The sequence below is a fragment of the Rana temporaria genome, chromosome 1, assembly GCF_905171775.1.
Source record: "Rana temporaria chromosome 1, aRanTem1.1, whole genome shotgun sequence".
Taxonomy (NCBI): domain Eukaryota; kingdom Metazoa; phylum Chordata; class Amphibia; order Anura; family Ranidae; genus Rana; species Rana temporaria.
In genome coordinates, this window is record NC_053489.1 from 545,570,352 (window position 1) to 545,589,754 (window position 19,403).

Consider the following 19,403-nt stretch of genomic DNA (forward strand, 5'->3'; position numbering starts at 1 on the left):
ATACGAAGGATGGAGTCTATACAAAGGTCTTAAATATAATGGTCACAAATTCTAGAGACTGTCCTACAATTTTACCGTGGCCAGAACATGGACTCTTCCTTGAGCGAACTCAAACTTTAGTCTATAGCGATTTTTCATACTTATCAGTACCATTATTGTTGAATTTTACGTCATTTAACATTCCAGAGAGTTGCCCAAAATCAATGGGATTATGGTTTAAAACGGTCTTTCAAACACATATAAACTTATTTTGGGATGCTACACAAGGGCTTAATTTTAAGAAGGTCTCAAAGAGGGATCTGGGCACTGATATCATATCAGGCCTCAGTTTGGGTAGTTCAATTTGCAATAGGGTTGATATAGACAGCCTAAATATAAGAGGACTAAATTTTGTGGGTGGATTACAGCAGATACTGCTTAAAGGGGGAAGAGTGGATTTAAACGCTCTAGCTGAAATGAAAGTAGATATTCAGAACATTCACACCATTGCTGCAGATTTGCAGAACATTCAAATGTCGGTGAGTTCACTGAATAAAACACTTCAAACCAATAATGTATCCAAGTCTATAGTTTGTGGTATCATAGGAAACTTGCTGAGTGAACACCTGAGCCTAGGGCTTAGAGAAATCAAACAAGGAGAATGGCCAAGGATAATGAACTCAACCTTATTATTACATCTTATCAAAGACAGTGGTGTTACGTGTAGGAACTTTGCCCTTGCCAAAGTAAGGAGCCTGGATACTCTTTGCAATAAAGATCGCCTTGGAAAGCAAGAAATACCTCTGACCGTTGACATCCCTACATGGTCAACAGCACCCTTACCCGTATACAAGATGATCGTTCTTGGTGAGGTGGAAGTGAGAAATGGCACTAATATACTGAAACAACTGCTACCGCAAAGCAGACTTGTCGTCAAGGAGAACCAAGTGTGGAAAACCATGGATCCCAACTGCTGTACCAGACGTGCCCAGGCGTGGCTTTTTTCCTGTTCTTTTGAGCAGCTGGAGTACATAGATGGCTGTGCTGCTACACACTCTGGAAACTGCATGGTTCAATTGCAAAAATTTGAACCGGCCTGGAAGAGAATTATTCATGGAGAGGACTCGAGGGTCTGTGCATTAGGGGTTCCCTCATTCACTTGGCAGAAACAAGTTCAGTGCCGGACACCTATCACAGGCTGGTGCGTGAACCTCACAGATGGACTGTTAACAATTGGAGAGGAAGACATTCGAGCTAATATCCAGATGAATCAAGTATCTATGAACATTGAGCAAACTGATCTTGGCAAATGGGACTCTATGATTTCTCCTTTATTTAACCACTTGACCACCAGGCCTATTCTGGCACTTCTCTCCTTCATGTGAAAATCACATTTTTTTTGCTAGAAAATTAATCAGAACCCCCAAACATTATATATTTTTTTTAGCAGACATCCTAGGGAATAAAATGGCAGTCATTGCAATACTTTTTGTCACACCGTATTTGCGCAGCGGTCTTACAAGCGCACTTTTTTTGGATAAAAATCACTTTTTTGAATTAAAAAATAAGACAACAATACATTTTGCCCAATTTTTTTATATATTGTGAAAGATAATGTTATGCCGAGTAAAATGATACCCAACATGTCACGCTTAAAAATTGCGCCCGCTCGTGGCATGGCGTCAAACTTTTACCCTTAAAAATCTCGATAGGCGACGTTTAAAAAATTCTACAGGTTGCATTTTTTGAGTTGCAGAGTAGGTCTAGGGCTAGAATTATTGCTCTCACTCTAACAATCGCGGCGATACCTCACTTGTGTGGTTTGAATACCGTTTTCATATGCGGGCGCTACTCGCGTATGCGTTTGCTTCTGCGCGCAAACTCGTCGGGATGGGGCGCTTTAAAATTTTTTTTTTTGTTTTCTTATTTATTTTTATTTAGTTTTATAATTTTTTACACTGAAATAAAAAAAAAAAAATTGATCACTTTTATTCCTATTACAAGGAATGTAAACATCCCTTGTAATAGAAAAAAGCATGACAGGTCCTCTTAAATATGAGATCTGGGGTCAAAAAGACCTCAGATCTCATATTTAGACTTAAATGCAAAAAAAATAAAAAAAAAATAAAAATGTCATTTTTTCAAATGACAAAAAAAAAAATGTTTCTTTAAGAGGCTGGGCGGGACTGACGTTTTGACGTCACTTCCGCCCAGCAGAGCTATGAGGACGGGTGAAGGAGATTTCTCCTTCAGTCCCGTCCCCGCTCAGCTGCCGGACACATCCGATCCCCTCCGCCGCTACCGACGGCTCCGGTAAGCGGCGGAGGGCGCGGGAGAGCGGCGGGAGGGGGGGGGGGCCCTCTCCCACCACCGATAACGGCGATCTCGCGGCGAATCCGCCACGGAGACCGCCCTTATCGTGTACACCACCGCCCCCTGAAAAGATGAATATCTCGGTTGTGGCAGCAGCTGCTGCCGTTATCGAGATATTCAACTTTAAAAACAGGACGTCTTTTTGACATGGGGCGGTGGTCAAGTGGTTTTTAAGAAAATACCACCACTTACAGTTGAATTGGATACATTATTTAAGAGGGATAGTAGGAAAATTATAGAATTACAAGAACTGGTGAAGGAAAACCTCATCAGTTCTAATAAAATTACTAAGGAATTTCAGGAGCCTTGGTGGAGCATACCCAATAACACTTTTACTCACCCGCTATTGAGAACTCTTTCCATAATTGTTGTGTTTATTCAATTCGTATTAATATGTTTTTTGTTTGGTTTATATTGTTGTGGTAGGAAGCAATTAAGAATAATTCAGAAAAGTAAGGAAAACCTAGAGATGGCTTCCATCTTAAGAGCCAGGGATGTCTAAGCAGTTTGGTTGTGAATCGATTCTAATTTGAACCGATTCAAGTGGGGGAATATGTAGTAGTATATGTTGTAATATATGGATATATATGTGTATATTTATATATATATATATATATCTATATATATATATATATATAGATATATATATATATATATATATATATATATATATATATATATATATATATATATATATATATATATATATATATATATAAATAAAATCTATATCTATATTATATGAGTCTAACATATACAGGCCAGATTTCAAACCTGTGATTCAAAGAGACAGGAAGAGTCTCAAACCACTACTCAATCAGTTGAATTAAATTAAATGATAAGTCTAGTTCACACATCAGGCCTGTGATTGCATGTTGCAAGTCAAAAGAGGTTTGTCTATTGTCAAAAAAGGCAGAGACAGGATGGACCCGTTTTTACATATCGAACCATTATTCAGATCACATGCAATCTAATTACTTATTAGAGGGGGGCTTATTGGTATGCAAGGATGCATACTAATTAGTGACTTTGGCTGAAGTCACATCCTGTTTTTCAATTAAGAGACAGCCAATCAATTGCTCAGCTATTCAAAGGAAACAATATATAATGTTGGGAATTTCTGGTTATCAGTTAGAGAAGATACCCCCACGTATTCTCTGCATGAACATGTGAAGGCACAGATCTAGAAGGGATCAGAACATGTATTCTCTAAGATGAGACTTTGACACTACATTACTTTGTTGGACTCTTGTATCATCTGTGGAATTTGGACTTTGTATGTTATTGGAAGTTCATTAAATTTTGCGTTCTCTGGAGAGCCTGGTGTGTCGCTGCGAAACAACGTAATTTATGGTCATCATACTAACATCTAAGATATTAATTATCTGACCGGAGTACTGGACACATATACCTTATCACTACAATTAACTCCTCCTATTTATACACCTCTTCAAGAAGTACCAGAAAACCTTGATCCCATGAGATGCGGGCTTATGTTTTTAAAGTGTGGGTTAATTTTATTAAAGTGTCTCTTACTCTTGAAATGCCCAAATAATGCTAAAATGTATACTGTTTGGTATCAGCATTGCATTCAGACTGAATGCCTTTTGTTCACCTAAGGACCTGTGTACATGGGTTTTGGGTTTCTATAAATCAGTAAATGCACTTTGCTACTCAGATTAGATTTGACTGCTTTTGAGATCATCCACAGTTCATTGGCAGGTGACTGTGATCTTCTGGTAAGCTACAGTAATTATTTTGAGCCACTTTTGCATTGCCATTGACTTGTATACTTCTGTACAACAATGCACCAACAGTTTTGCCCTAGTATCTTTCAGAAAGTGCTATGCTTCTCTATACATAAAAAAAATAACAAAAAAAGGATACAATCAGATGGACCAGCTGTCAATTGTAGACATCTGTCACCCAGAGCCTTCCTGATGAAGAGCAGGTCTTGAATTTTGCAAATCCATTCTCATTGGTATTCGTTTGAGGGTATTTGCTTTGTGACATTGAAAGTGTCATTTACAGGCTGTATCCATGTGTGTTTTTTGGGGTTTGGTACTCTGCAATTTTAATAATCAGACAAGGTAGAAATGTATATTTTCTTCATGTTAGATTTTGCTTTGGATCCTAATTTGCAGCTTCTGTCAAATGTTGTATGATAAATTCATGACATTGTGTGACTTTGTTTAATGTATTGTTACTGAGCCCTGACAGACTTCACTATAGCTATAAATGATGTTCAGACTAATTAGAATCTATCAGAAAAGTGAGACAGATATAAAGCAGAATACTACAACAGCTGAAAATGAAAAATAACAAGAATGAACCAGATATGAATAACCATGTGTATACAGTACTTAGGGGATTCACACGTTTGTGTTTTGAAGTGTTCCAAAAAAAAGATGCACTGTTTTTAATAGCATTTTTGCTGCAGTGAAAGTATAGCTAGGACGGCACCGACTAGAAAATCTATTCAGCTCGTAGAAGTTTGTAAAGACAATGCAGAAGCCTTTGCAGCTACTGCAGGCATATTATATTGGATTGGATATCAAACTACCAGGATGGGGATGCTGCTTTAAAATACTGAACTTTAAACTCATCTTCCTGAGCTATCCAATTCTGATAAATGAACAGACTCACGTGCTTATATGTGGTCATTCTTTGCTATAAAGTGTTCCTAAATATTTTGGCATGTGTGTATTTTCTTAATCTATTTTCCATATTGCCTAACTTTTTATACACTCTGCTAAGTAGAGATTTCGTGATATACACATATTGAGACTGAAACAAAAGATCTGCTCTGTGTAATTATATAACAGCACCACCAGCCACAATCGTTGTTTTTCCCCAATACCATTTAGCTAACACCATTATCTGTTACAATCATTGTTTAGAATAACATAATCACCAGCTACAACCACTGCTTTTCCTAACACCATCCACTTCAAAAACAGTATTTTACTTAACACATCACCTTCTACAACTACTATTTTACCTAAAGCTATCAAGTTCCTCAAACATTTTTAGCCCATCACCTGCTACAACAATTGTTTTGAGTAACACTATTGTGTTTGACATCTATTGCGTTACCTAAAGCTGGCCATACATGGATCAAAATTTGGCCAGTTCAACAGGAATTTCAATCCATGGATTGCCAGTTCTGTTCATGACAAGTTGATCTATTAATTGACTTCTCAGGAACTGGATTGTTGGCAAATTCCTGTTTGCTCAGCACATGCAAACAATAGGTTGCAGAGTAGACATGTGCATTTGTTTTCGTCCGAATGCATTTTCGTCCGAATTTCAGGTATTTTCGTTATCGTTTTGACAAACGATAACGAAAGCACAGAATGCGAAAACCGAAAGATCCGACATTAACAAATGCTTTGTTTTTCGTTGCGGTCGAATGTGCCTAACCTTAACTCTATTAGTCCAATATTATTCTACATAAAGAGAAAATATTCAACATAGAGAGAAAAGATTCGACATTATAGAGACATGAAGAAGAGTCGACATAGAGAGAAAAGATTCGACATAGAGAGAAAAGATTCGACATATGAATATAATGAATCGTCGGCTCCTGGCAATTCAGAGAGAATTCATTCATAAAAAATAAATAAAAAAAAAAAGCGTGGGGGTCCCCCCAAATTCCCCCCTTCAGGTCTGGTATGGATTTTAAGGGGAACTCCACCCCCCCAAAAAATGGCGTGGAGTTCCCCCAGAAATCCACACCAGACCCTTTATCCAAGCACGCAACCTGGCCGGCTGCAGAAAAGAGGGGGGGACGAGAGAGTGCCCTCCCCCTCCGGAACCATACCAGGCCACATGCCCTCAACATGGGAAGGATGTCCCCATATTGATGGGGACAAGGGCCTCATCCCCACAACCCTTGTCCGGTGGTTGTGGGGGTCTGCGGGCAGGGAGCTTATCAGAATCTGGAAGAACCCTTTAACAAAGGGGAACCTCAGATCCTGCCCCCCCTATGTGAATTGGTAATGGGGTACATTGTGCCCCTACCATTTCACTAGGGAAGTGTAAATAATTGTAAAAAAACTCACACACCGTGGAAAAAAGTCCTTTATTAAAAAAAATAAAGAAAATCCAGCGGTGGTAATCCACGCTCGATTCCCGCTCCCCACTCCAACGTTGTCAGTATCCAGTGACGAGTGATCTCCTCTCCGCCAGGGTCCAGAGATGAGAAGATCATCCAGGTCCAGGATCCAAAACGCAGCATCGCCAGAAGCCTGTCTCCACCGGAGACAGCCCGGCGAATGACGCGGTTGACGCTAGTGATAGTTCTTATAAAGATGAGGCGGGGCCACCCGTCACATGACCCCGCCCCCTCTGGATTTTTTTTAAAAAAGGACTTTTTTCCACAGTGTGTGTGTTTTTTACAATTCTTTACACGTCCTTAGTGAAATGGTAGTGGTACAATGTACCCTATTACCAATTCACATAGGGGGGCCAGGATCTGGGGGTCCCCTTTGTTAAAGGGGTCTTCCAGATTCTGATAAGCCCCCCGCCCGCAGACCCCCACAACCACCGGGCAAGGGTTGTGGGGATGAGGCCCTTGTCCCATCAACATGGGGACATCCTCCCCATGTTGAGGGCATGTGGCCTGGTACGGTTCAGGAGGGGGGGCGCTCTCTCGTCCCCCCTCTTTTCTGCGGCCGGACAGGTTGTGTGCTCGGATAAGGGGTTTGGTGTGGATTTTTGGGGGAACTCCACGCCATTTTTTTTAAATTTGGGGTGGAGTTCCCCTTAAAATCCACACCAGACCTGAAGGGTCTGGAATTGATATTTGGGGGAACCCAACGTAATTCTTTTTTTTAAATTGATGGCGGGGGTTCCCCTTAATATCCATACCAGACCTGAAGGGCCTGGTAATTGAATTTGGGGGGACCCCCACCCTTTTTTTATCAATGAATTCTCTCTGAATTGCCGGGAGTCGACAATTCATTATAGCCGCGTTCTTAGAACATTTGACAGACACCATGGGGCAGATCCACATAGATCTGCACCGGCGTAGCGTATCTAAGATACGCTACGCCGCCGTATCTTACTTGGCGCTGTTTCAAATCCACAACGAATTTGCGCCGTAAGTTACGGCGGCGTAGTGTATCTCTGGCGGTGTAATTCAAATCGGCGATTAGGGGGCGTGATTCATTTAAATGAAGTGCGTCCCCGTGCCCAATGAACTGCGCATGCTCCGTTTCTAAATTTCCCGCCGTGCATTGCGTGAAATGACGTTGCAACAAAGTCATTTTTTGAACTTAGACGTGACTTACGTGCATCCCGATTCACAGACAAATTACGCAAAAAAAAATAATTCTAATTTCGACGCGGGAACGACGGCCATACTTAACATGGCAAATCTAACTTTTTTTATCAATGAATTAGATAAAAAAAAGACGACGTAAGAGAATGCGACGGCTGCGCGTTAGTTCGTGGATCGTCGGAAATAGCTAATTTGCATACCCGACGCGCAAAACGACGTGAACGCCACCCAGCGGACGCCGAAGTATTGCATCTTAGATCCGAAAGGCGTACGAGGACGTATACCTGTCGGATCTAACCCAAATGCCGTCGTATCTTGGTTTGAGGATTCAAACCAAAGATAGGTCGCGGGTAATTTGAAAGTACGCCGGCGTATCAGTAGATACGCCGGCGTACTCTGTCTGTGGATCTTGCCCCATAAGCCTTCAATGACAGATTCGACCTTAATTATTTTGGATTTTCGGAAAACACATTTCGGGAGTAACTAAATTAATTAATTTTTTGGACGAAAACGTTCGTCTTCGAAACAAAATATTTCAGTGTGCACATGTCAATTGCAGAGCGGATGAGTGTATTCTGATGGCAAGGGAGTTCTGTTAGAATAAAATGATACAGTGAATGTGTTGATGGGGGAATCAGACCAGTTTTTTTTTCATTAAACCCATAGCTTAACACCATAATATAAACAACCATTGTTTTACTCAACACCATTACTGCCACAATCATTGTTCTATCTAAGGTAACTGAGGGACTATGGATAAGACAGCGGCCAGTGAACTAAGCCATCGTCTCTAGCCCTAATACTGGTAAGTAAGGTACCTGGGAAAGGAACAGAGGGGGAAGGGAGGGAAGATGGGAAAGACGGGGAAATAGGGATGGCGGGACTTTAGATGAAACACACCACCGGAAAAAATGAATCAGTTGGTGAATTAAAATTTATTGACTACATAAGAGCATAACAAGCAGTTAGCATTTCTAACAATAGATATTGTACACATATTATCAGGTATGATTGGTAAATCATATAATAAATAGCATAAAACCTGATTGTACCTATGATGAAACATGATATACATTGCTATACCCAAGTAATAGTACATACTGGAACAAAAATACATATAGAGACATACAGTAGATGTCTAAAAGCATGATGAACATGATAATGATTGTTGGGGTAGGAATTCACTGATTCATAATTCTCAAGGGTAAACCACATGTGGTGTTAAATGGTTACTGTGACACAACATCGGTACAAAGCTCGTATACATCTCGACGCATTTCGTGGATAAACTTCCACTCATCAGGAGCGAGTATGACCTGGGTATATCTGTAAGTATAGAAGTATAATGCGCTAAATGGTAATTTAGTACAAATATGATCAAAGGAAGGGACATAAAATAAAGTCTCAGTCCTCTTACCTATGGGTAGGTTCACCATTAGATGGATAGTAGCCAACAGTGTTGGCATCTAGGAGTACTGTGGGAAAACTGATCCCCGGGGCGAGCTGAGGTAATGGTACTGCGGCAGCACCATGGCCGAGGACGCTGGTAGCTGGACCTTTGGTAGAAAGGGAACCCACAATCGGTAGACGTAGTTGGGGTGTAGATTGGGTGATAACCCATAACGTTCCTGTGGGCATAATAAGTAATAATAATATGGTATCATTAATATGACATATAGCCATTATAAGGTAAAAAACATATAAGTGATGGTGTCCAAGGAAAGGTAATCCCTAAGGAAAATAACAATGTGTGGTGACCAGGGTGAGTGACACCAGAGTGGGTGGCTGGGGAAGGGTCAGAGGTCAAAACAACCAACCTATAGTGGCCTGGGCATCAGGTGAGCACCAAATATAACATAGCCAGCAGGACGGTAGTCTCTGAAAGGCATGTCCGTGTAGGTTAAAGTAAAGTGAAAAATAACACCAAGGGAAAGTGACAGAGGGCAAAACAAAGTGCGCACAGATAGCCAGGGGTTAGCTGACGTAAAGGGTGAACAGCAGGGTCCAGTAGATTATACAAAGTACACCAAGAGCCCAATGAATAGGCTTACCAGGTAGTCCGCAGGGATTCATTTGTGAGAGCCAGGAGAAGCGCCGCAGATCCAAACCAACGCCACGCTGCGTGCTTGGGAAGCAAGGTGCACACGTCAGAGCGGAGAACGCTCTGAAATAGATGCCCAACCCCCCCACGTGATGCACGCTAGTGACCCGCACAGCAAGCCGGTACAACATGCCATTGCAGGCATCACTCGTACGGCGTGTGGGCGTGGCGTCAACGCGCAGGGAGTAATCGCCCCCGCCCCCATGTCATAATAGGTCAGGGGAGAAGGGTGGGAAGACCCAGTGCGCGTCGCAGCTCCCGGGAAAGAGTGAGAACACCACAGAAACCCCTAAGGGACCCCCTAGGGTGAGCTGACCCAAATGGGATGATAGCAGCCTGAAAGGCAAAGGATGACTGTCACAGATAACACTGTACAAAAATAAAAACAGGTATGTGTGTTTCCATCCCTAAATTGCATAAAAGAAACAGGGTAGTATTTGGGACTTTGAGTGAGACAGTGGCTATAGGCGGCCAGTGTCTCCATCCCTAGTAGTTGTATATGATGGGGAAGGAGAGGGGCAACATGGAGGGATAAGGAAAGAATATGTAACAAAGTGTAATAGCAAGGTAACTGAGGGACTATGGATGAGACAGCGGCCAGTGAACTAAGCCATCGTCTCTAGCCCTAATACTGGTAAGTAAGGTACCTGGGAAAGGGACAGAGGGGGAAGGGAGGGAAGATGGTAAAGACGGATAAATAGGGATGGCGGGACTTTAGATGAAACACACCACCGGAAAAAATGAATCAGTTGGTGAATTAAAATTATTCTTTCCTTATCCCTCCATGTTGCCCCTCTCCTTCCCCATCATATACAACTACTAGGGATGGAGACACTGGCCGCCTATAGCCACTGTCTCACTCAAAGTCCCAAATATTACCCTGTTTCTATTGTTCTATCTAACACCACCCCCACCATAACCATTATTACCTAACATCATATCCTGTTGCAGCCATTGCATCTTAAGCCCCATACACACTATCAGTTTTCCTGTGGGTTTTTCTCTTCAGGTTTACCAAAATCATCTAATATGAGGTCAAACCTTAAGAGTTTAAATTCGTATGCAATCAGGCAGGCCCTTGCACTACATGGTTTTGGTAAACCCGAAGAGAAAAACCTGCAGGAAAACTGATAGTGTGTATTGGGCTTTACTTCTGCAATGCTAGTTGCAGTGAATGTATAGGGATATGATTGTTCCATTTTCCTTGGAATTAAAAAATAAAAAAAATAATCATAAGATTGTTTTCAGGCACTAAACAATGCAACTGATACTTGAATAAGCTTTCTTTTGTTCAATACCTGAAAACTAGGGTTGACATCCCATCGGTCACAATAAACTAGTACATTGCTGGAAATTCCAAGAAGGAGGGGTAAATACTGTAGGTGTCAACACCATGTATGCATTTGTAGGCAGGTTGAACTGTGTATAGTTATAGTGAGCCAGCAGCTTGCTCAAGCTGAGGAAAGAGTTAAACGTTGCAAGCTTATTAACTCAGCTTTTGGGACTAGCCAGCCCACCTGTGCTATAAAAAGGGGGACAGCTGAGTTCCTGGGTCATTTGGCACTGCTGAAAGAACCAGGGTTTTTGGAAGACATCCAGCCATGAACAATGCAGTTAAGGAGTCCCCCGAAATTTGTTTTTATTTATTTTGTTTTGTTAAAAAATGCATTTGTCCGAAAATCCAAATTAATTAAAGCGGAGTTCCGGCCACAATTTCACTTTTTATATATAAATACCCCTGTAATACACAAGCTTAATGTATTCTAGAAAAGTTAGTCTGTAAACGAAGGTCCGTTTTGTTAGGTTGTTACAGCATTTAGACACTTTATAAAATAGAAATTGACTGCGGCCATCTTAAGTGTGGGCATCATGAAGCCAGACTGTATGACTTCCTGGATTTCCGCCTTGCAGATCTCGCACATGCTCAGTGCTGCACAAGCAGTGTCAGATCAGGTTTCAGCACCTGTGCTGTCCAAGTCACATGATTCTTTGAGACTGGGGAGTGCACAGACTCCTGGAAAGTTACACCCACTACATTCCCAGGAGTCTGTGCGGTGTAGGTTAGGAAGCATTAAGCACCTAGGTGCAGTAAATGGGAAGATTAACTGTTCTGCCTAGCAACAACACTTTGAAGGCATCTAAAAAAAAAAAAAAATTCGTAAAGGACTAATGACATTTTTTTAAAACTACTGATGTAATGTTATATTAATGGGTGGAACTCCACTTTAAAGTGGGAGTTCACCCAAAAATCAACTTTCTGCAGTTAGATCCAGCATACTGCTGACATCTGCAGTATGCTGGTCTTTTTTTTTTTTTGTGGTACTTATCGTTTTAGCAGTATTTCTTCTATGGCTCCGAGCAGGGATTACTTCCTGGTATAGGCGTTCCCGCAGTCAGCTCTACACGGCAGGCGCAGGCGCCGTAAACAGCCAAGTGTCACCTCGGCTATTTTCGGAAGCCATGACGCGCTATCGAAGGCTGCCAATCAACTTGCTTGCCTTCGGGAACGCCCATTCCCCAAAGGATTCCCCGCTTGAAGCCATAGAAGAGATACTGCTAAAACGATAAGTACCAAAAGAAAAAAAAAAAGACCAGCATACTGCAGATGTCAGCAGTATGCTGGATCTAACTGCAGAAAGTTGATTTTTGGGTGAACTCCCGCTTTAAGGTAGAATCTGTCATTGAAGGGTTATGATGTCTGTTGAATGTTCTAAGAAGGGTTTTACGGAGCTGCAAAGAACACTGTGATGGGGGTTGTGGTTGCTAGGGGTACTGTAATGTATAGGGACACTCTAATAAAAGGGACTGCACTGTGCACAGTGCAGTCCCCTTTATTGTAGCGCCCCTTTCTATTACAGTGTGGAGGACGAACTCCATGAATATTCCTTCACCAGCCACCCCTGTAACCACCCCCCGTCCCTGGAAAAATTGGGTCTAAAATGCCTGGACCTGGGCCTGGCACAAATGACTCTGCCCTCACACAACACACTACTTGCTGGATTACCTGGGGTGCCACAGAATACATTCAAACAATATATAACTTATTGAACCCCAAAGGGATCAGATGTACTGGAGTGCCACTGTTACCTCAGATTAGGTGACCTGTGAAAACTTGTAACGGAAGTGACGTTCCGTCATGGCCATCTTGGTACACCCCGCAGTAAGCCTACAGTCTGAAGTCGCCAAGTGGAAATCTTTTTACACACACCAAAGTCTTGCATTTCACACTTATTTTAACTGAACTTATATCATGAAATACAGTATTTAGAAGTATGTGACACTGTATTGATGTTGAATTGTAAAAGCAGCAGTGTTTGGTCACATCAGTAAACATGTGAGATCAGCAGGCTTACCTTTTAAAATTAAACATCATAACTGTGTCATGGACTTCTAAATACAGTATTTGACAATATAAGCTCAGTTTAGTGGTAAAAATAAGTGTAAAATTCAAGATTTTGGTGGGTGTAAAAAGATGTCCGCTTGGCGACTTCAGACTGTAGGCTAAAGCCTCGTACCCACGCTTGGTTTTCTCAGCAAGAACCAGCAAGAAAATTTCCGAGTAAACCGAGCGTGTGTACGAGGCTTTCAGGTTTCTCGTCTGGTAATCTGACCAGAATCTCGACGAGAAAAATAGAGAACCTGCTCTCTATTTTCTCGTCGGGAGTCTCAATTTTCTTGTTGTGATTCTCGTCGGGCTGGTTTACGACATTCGTGTGTATGCTTTTCCGAGTCTTAAAAACCTGTGCATGGTCAGAATCAAGTATGAGACGGGAGCGCACCTTCTGTAAAACTAGCGTTCGTAATGGAGATGGCACATTCGTCATGCTGTAACAGACTGAAAAGCGCGAATCGTCTCATACCACCAAACTTCCCCTTTATAGTGACGTCGTACATGTTGTATGTCACCACGTTTGAGAATGACGAGATTTTGTCTCGAGAGTATGTATGTAAGGAAAGCTAGACAAGAATCCCGTCACGCTTGACAAGAATCCTGTCGAGAAAAACGTTGTTTTGTTTACAACGGGATTCTCGGCCGTGTGTACAGGGCTTTAGTGTGGGTAAGTGCGGGGTGTTCCAAGATAGCCATGACGGAACGAAATCTGGCGGGTTGCCTAATCTCATGTAAAAAGTGTATTTTTAATGCTACAGTATTCAGTGTTATATTTCTCTTTATTAAAATGTTTCAACATTACAATACAAAATTACTTAAACACAGAGTAGACAAACAAATACGATCTCAATGTAACCCCTTCATAAAATTTGATTAATCTTTATAATGATTTGACTGGGAGATCTATTTGCCCTAAGTAAGATATACCCCACCCTATATTCTTAATCTACTATTAAGAAGGATGAAGTGGAGAAGGATAGAGATAAAAAGAAGAATGTCAGAAGAGAAGCAAAAAGAGAGGAGGGAGAGAGACACAGGGGGCGAGAACCCCGTCCCCCTCTTATATAAAAAAAAGGGGGGAGAGAAAGAAAGAAAAATGTGGTCCCATAGGGGATTCGTAGTGCAAATCTAATCTAAGGGAGAGAAAAGGATATGGGACACCCTACCCCCTCCTTCCCCTATCCTTATCGGGATTCCTAGTGCCAGTGTGCAATTCTTGTTCCTATTAATTAATTAATATAAATTTATGTAACTAAAAAAAAATAAAACATTTTAAAAAAGGGGGGAGGGAAAAGAGGGGGGAGGTGAAGGGAGGGAAAATATAATCCCTTAGGGGGTTCATAGTGCTAATATGCAAATCTAGCTTCTTGTGTCAAAAAAATAAAACATTAAGGGGGGGGGGGGAAAGAAAAAGGAAGAACAATATAATCCCGTAGGAGATTCGTAGTGCAAATAAACAAATCTAACTTCTTGTGTCAAAAAAGGGGGGGAGGAAAGGATATAAAGCACCCTACTCCCTCCTTCCCCTACCTGCTATTTTGAGCACTTCTTTTATTTACATGCAGAGCTTTTTGGCAGTGAATTGATTGGAACTGGGATTATCTGCTATACCTACCAGTGAGGTCTTTTTGTACATGTTTACACGCCGAACACGAAAGTGTAGGGCAATTTGAGTTGGTGAGTTTTGCTTCTGACGGGAGAGGATTCACTGACACTGGGTGTGGTGGAAAATTGGAAGCTATTATCATTATTCTTTTTTCACAAACCTACTTGATGTGATATATGGACTTATATTTAATTAATATTTAAACACATTTATACATATTTTTTGGAATTTGTGCACATATTCACTTTTGTCACATGGTGATGTTTATGTTGATGTTTATGGACATTAGCATTGTGAAAACGGATATTTCATCTTACATTGTTTACAGCACTGCTTATATGTGCCTTTCGCTGACTCTCTCGTCCGCGGTGCCGCCCGCCAGCTCTCTCACCCACAGTGCCACCCGCCCACTCACTGTCTCACTCACCCGCATTCTCAGAGGGGGCAATTGCCCCATTGCCCCCCATGGATCCACCCCTGTGTCTATTACCATATAAATTATTCAAATTTCTAATTACTTTCAAAGATTTTTATTTTCACAAGATGAAAAATACAATATGACATAAAAATGAAAATGTGGCATAGAAGACACAGTGTTGTTCTTTCATCTTACTACCTCAGAAAACATGAAGACAAAATATTAAAAAAAAAAAAAAATAAATAACCTGAAAAAAAAAAAATTATACCCCGTGTCCTCCAAAGAAAAATTTAGTGAACTGGGTTCATACTTTAGTACGAATACTGTAAACAAACAAACTGAACGTAGAGTTTACTGAGATCAGGAGGAATTCTTTAGCTGGATGAGGAAGAATCACCGGAGCAGATTAACCAGTCAGGAACATAATTATTAAGTGCAGAGAATGATTGGCTTATTATCAGCCCGTACCGGCACCCCATATGGGTGCACACTGTGCCGGGACTAGCTGATATTGAGATTAGTAAATTATATCAGGACCAAAAACATTCAAATATAAACCATAATGTACTGAAATTCCTAAATACGTTCAAGGCATGTAAAATTTCAAGTATATTAAATTTGTAGAATATAATTTACAATATACTAGAGGCTGTATTATAATTAAAAGTGCTTTAAGAAAGACAACACTTATGTCTTGATCAGCAAAACCCAGACAAACAGATAATAAAATAAAAAAATACTAGAGGAATATTGTGGCAAATCACACAATCTCTAGAAATAGAGAAAAGAAAAGATAATGAAAAGAAGTATAGATAGGAAAAGAAGAACATGACCGAAAAGTACAGAGTCAGCTTACGGATTTGCTCCCAATAGAATGGCCACCCGATGCCCCCGGGATCACAACCTACAGTAACTCTAACCAAGCTAAGTGTGAGCTCCTGGCCTCAATGATACGCCTGCATGATGGGCCCATGGTTCCCAAATAGTCTCGAACCTGTCTTTCGAATCTAGCAAAATACTAGCCAGTTTTTCCTGGGCCATAATCCATGAGATTTTGCGCTTGGCGGCCAAAAAGGAAACCTTAGGTTGTTTCCAGGCCCTGGCCAAAGTAGATTTAGCCCCCAGCAGAATAAAATGGATCAGGCTCCGTGAAAATTTTGGGATCTTGGGATCAATAGTGTTTAGGAGAGTGACTTCCGGGGATCTAGGTATTTGGAAGCCTGTGACCTTATAAATAAGATTAAAGATTTTAGACCAATAACGTCTAATTCTAGGGCATTCCCACCATATGTGGGCCATGGATCCAAACAAACCACATCCCCTGAAGCAAATAGCCTCAGGGGATGGGTACATTATTGATAATTTGGCAGGGGTGAGATACCATCTAGATATAACTTTTAGATTGGCCTCTATTAGAGCCACGTTCAGGATGCCTTTATAAGCCCTCGAAAAATTTTGAGACCATGAGTCTAAATCCCAATCCAACTTTAGGTCCCTTTCCCATGCTGACATGTAAGGGGTCTTACTATCTTGGTAAGCTAAACATTGATAGATAATAGAGATACCACCCCTCTGCTCCTCTGCACTTCCGCACCATGTTTCATATGCCGTGAAGCACGGCGGAAGTGGTTTTTCCTTCCAAATTTTATGTAGGAAATGCTGTATCTGCCCGAATCTGACGATTTCCGAGTTCGGGAGCTTAAGTTGCCTCTTACAATGAATAAGAGTCAAGGGTCCAGAAGCGAAAAAAAATTTACCAATTCGGTATAGTCCTTTGTCTAACCACCACTTAAACAAGCTGATATCCAAGCCCGGGATAAAGTCCGGGTTGTTAAAAATGTGGGAAAGCGGCTTGCAGCCCGAGATTAGCGTTGGAACAGATCGCAGCCTGTCCCAAAGCGCAAGGGAGTGAGATAATACCGGTGAGAGAACGGCTGGTCTGTCTCTAGGAGGAACCCATAATAAAAAGTCCAGTGTGTACGATGGGGTGGCTTGTCTTTCTATCCGGATCCAGTCCGGCTTCTCGTACCGTGAGTAAATCGTCGAAAGTTGAGCGAGCCGCGCTGCTTGGTAATACCAGACTAGATTTGGTAGACCTAATCCCCCATATTTCTTAGGTCTAAGAAGGGTACTACGGGGTAATCTATGACCGGATCCCCCCCAAACAAACTGAATAATTTTCCTCTGCAGAGTTTGGAGATGATCCTTTCTTACTGTGATTGGTATGGCCCTAAAGAGGTACAATAAACGAGGGAGAAGGGTCATTTTAATAGAATGAATCCTGCCTAGCCAAGATAGACCACTGTTAGCCCAGGATTTTAGATCTAATTCAAGTTTCCTGTATGTGGGCGGAAAATTAACTGAATACAATAACTCAATTTTGGGGGGAAGGTTAATACCCAGATATTCTAAGAAGTCATCTTTCCATTTAAAATCAAAGGAGGTCCCCAAAGCCTCGACCGTGCCAGGCAATAAAGAAACGTTTAGAGCAAAAGATTTCTTGTAGTTCACCTGGAGGCCCGAGACCTCGGAGAAATCCCTTAAAATGTTACATAAAATCGGAAGAGAAGTAACTGGGGAAGTAATAAAGAGTAACATGTCATCCGCGAACAAACCACATTTATGTGTTTGAGTACCACAGGAGACTCCCAACACATTAGGATTGGAGCGGATAGCAATCGCTAGTGTTTCGATGGCAATGGCAAATACTAAGGGCGAAAGGGGACACCCCTGTCTAGTCCCCCTTGCTATACTGAAAGGAGATGAATAATGTCCCAAGAGGCGTATCAGTGCTTTTGGGTTAGAATATAGGGACCTAAGTATACCTAAAAATTTATGACCAAACCCCCAACGTTCCAATAGAAGAAATAAATAGGGCCACTCAATAGAGTCGAATGCTTTGTGCAAATCTAGGGATAAAAGCATACCCCTCTGTTTGGGACCCCCCTCCCAATTTGATTGCAGTATAGAGACTACGTCTACTGCCCTCCTTATTTGGTCTGGTCCTTGTCTTCCTGGGATGAAACCCACCTGATCTTTATGAATGTATCTACTTATGAATCAAATTTCTAATTAAGTTACCAATCTGACTGCCCTACTAATACTAACTACTGCTCTTCACTGTTTACATGTATTAATTGAAATACCACATAATAGTTGGCAATCTGTCACAGGTACTGCTCCAGCTACATATAAAATGCAAAACCATTCGGATCTATCCAACATCAAGAATCAACTGCAAAAAAAAAAAAAACACCAACACTGCATCTCCTGACAGGTGCAGACTCCACCTCTGATGTGTTTTGTGTGTCTCTTGGGCTTAAAGAGAGTGGAATTGACACTGTAAAGGCTGGGGACCATTTACACAATCAAATGCAGACATAACAGACATAACTAATGGGCATTATTAATGTAACAATGGATATATAGACAATAAATAGTCATACGTCTTTTGTTAAAATTAAGTTTTAACTGTCAGCATTCAACGGTGGTGTAGCTTATTCCTTTTTACTCTCAGGCCGGGTTCACACCTATGCAAATTGAGTGCGGCCTAAACCGCATAATTTTAATGAGGCTGGTTCACATATGTGCGATGCATTCACACTGCGCATTGCCCAAAAAACATGCAACTTGGCATTGCGGTGCGGCTCAGGTGCGAATTCAGGCCCATTATCTTCTATGGGCACGCATCTGATTCGCACATGTGTTAATATCTCATCAGGATTTCTCTCATTCTCCTCCATACACTTCCCCCCCCCCCTCACCCTCCCCTCTCCCAGGTCTCCAAATTTGCAGCTAAAACGGAGATGATCTACTGAACAGCTCTCTTATCTTCTTGCAGAGATAACAGAGCTGGAATTCGCACTGCACAAGTGTGAATCCAGCCTCAACAAAAAAGTATTTTAAAACTGAAAACAGTCATACTTTTCTTTATTGTAGATCTTTGGAACATTCAGTGATTTAACCACTAGAGGTCCGCGCTATAGCCGAATGACGGCTACAGCGCGGACCTGAAAATCCAAGTGGACGTCAATTGACGTCCGCCCCTTTGCTCGTTCCCCGCGTGCGCTCCCGAGCGTGCAGCGGGGAACTTCTGTGCTGGCCGTGTCCCTTGGACACAGCCAATCACAGATCGCCGTGAACGGCCAATCGGAGTGGCCGTTCGGTAGGCGATCTGTGCGGCCAATGAGAGATGATCTCATATGTAAACATATGAGATCATTTCTCATTGCTGGCTCTCACAGACAGCGT